Source organism: Triticum dicoccoides, chromosome 7A (genome assembly GCF_002162155.2).
Source record: "Triticum dicoccoides isolate Atlit2015 ecotype Zavitan chromosome 7A, WEW_v2.0, whole genome shotgun sequence".
Classification (NCBI taxonomy): domain Eukaryota; kingdom Viridiplantae; phylum Streptophyta; class Magnoliopsida; order Poales; family Poaceae; genus Triticum; species Triticum dicoccoides.
The window spans coordinates 560,439,286-560,441,421 of record NC_041392.1 but is presented as its reverse complement, the minus strand read 5'-3'; positions in this window follow the sequence as shown (position 1 = coordinate 560,441,421).

The following is a 2,136-nucleotide window of genomic DNA, read 5'->3' as shown; positions in this document are numbered from 1 at the left end:
ACATCCAACATCTACCGTTGCGGCTCTAAAACATACACCGATGTGTAAAAAACCCAGTGGAGTAAGAGGATAACCCAATTCTAAAGAAATATAATGCGCTGTAAAAAGAGAAGGCATGCTATATTCAAACCTAGTAAAAACTACCGTTTTAGGTTTCATCTAGCTCAGCTACTCTGGTTGTGTCCCGAGCACTTTTTTATTTTAACTTTCTATATCACAATTTTTAGTTATTTTTTTCTTTTCGGCCTTTTTTTAATGTTCTGTCCTCAAATTTCTCCTTGTATTTTCCCCTTCTTTGATATGTTCGCTACAACAGCATCAATCACATCCAACATCTACCGTTGCGGCTCTAAAATATACACCGATGTGTAAAAAAACCAGTGGAGTAAGAGGATAATCCAATTCTAAAGAAATATAATGCGCTGTAAAAAGAGAAGGCATGATATATTCAAACCTAGTAAAAACTATCGTTTTAGGTTTCATCTAGCTCAGCTACTCTGGTTATGTCCCGAGCGCTGTGAACAGTCCATGTCGTAGTTTGTTGTTGCCATGTTTTGATATAAAATTGGGCGGGAAAACCATTCTCTCTCAAAAAAGGAAAACCAATAAAAACTCACCTTGCGACCTATTATAACGAAGTCAATTTTCTTCTTTGGTAAGCAGAACGCAATGTTTAACATCGGTAGACAACACAAAAGTACCATATGCACCAGAAAAGAAAAGGGGAAGAGAAACCCTTCTTCGATATGTTTGTTACCACAACATCAACCATATGTAACATCTACAGCTCTAGAATATACGCCAATGTCTAAATAAAAATAGTGGAGTAAGAGCACAACCCACTTCTGACAACTTTTTTTTTATTTCTATTGTCTCTATATATTAGTTTTATTTATTTATTTTTGTTTTGGCCTTTTTTTAATGTTTTGTCCTCAATTTTGTCCTTATTTTACCTTCTTTGACATGTTTGCTACCAAAATGTCAACCACATCCAACATCTACAACTTGGAACATATCCGGATGTCTAAACAAAAACAATGGAGTGAGAGCACAATCGAAGTCTGAAAATGCATATGTGCTATAAGAAAAGAAGGCATCATATATTCAACCCAGTCAAAAACTCACCCTACCACCTATTGAAATGAAGTCAATTTGCTTTTTGGCATGCAGGATGCAATGTTCAACACCGATAGACAACACAAACATACCATATGCACCATAAAAGAGAAGATGAAGAGAAACCCTTCTTTAATATGTTCGCTACCACACTGTCAACCAACCAACACCTGCAGCTCTGGAACATACGTCAATGTCTAAACAAAAATAATGGAGTAAGAGTACAACCCAAATCTAAAGAAGCATAGTGCACTATAAAAAAAGAAGGCACAATTTATTCAACCCAGTCAAAACTCAACCTAGCACCTATTGTGATGAAGTCAATTTTCTTCTCTGGCATGCAAAAGATGGAACATTCAACATCGATAGATAACACAAACATACCATATGCACTAGAAAAGAAAAAAAGGAAGAGAAAACTATCATACCATCCACTTACCAGTTTTTCCCGAACCATGCAGGAGAACTGCATGTGATTAATTATAAAAAAGAAAAGAGAACAAAGTCTTGAAAGCCAACACACTACCAACCACACCACATGACACACGAAAACACAACATCATGACCTAGTGATGTAGATGCTCAAGACATTTAGCACCGACCTTAAAACCAATTATGAGCATCAGACTTAATTTTATCCACCAAGCGATCCATGGAGGAGAATTCACCCTCAAAGACTATGTCGTTGCGTTCTTTGCAAATAGTCCAAGCGACCAAACAACCATGGTAGTTAGCTTCTTTCGCACCCCATGGGAGGCCCCACTCCTATTGTTAGCCCACCAATCAACAAAGGAGCATGCAAAAATGGGCACCACCGTTGAGAGACCAATCCAATTCAGCACCTAGTTCCATAATATGGACACGAAAAAATAACCCACCACAATATATTATGGAAGAGGTTTTGCTTGGCGAGGCAATCTGTGGTCCAGATCCCTTTCCTCATTTCAAGCCAAATAAAAAACTTGCATTGAAAGATGTCCTAGGATTTCCATATGACATCATTTGAAGTGCAAATTGGTT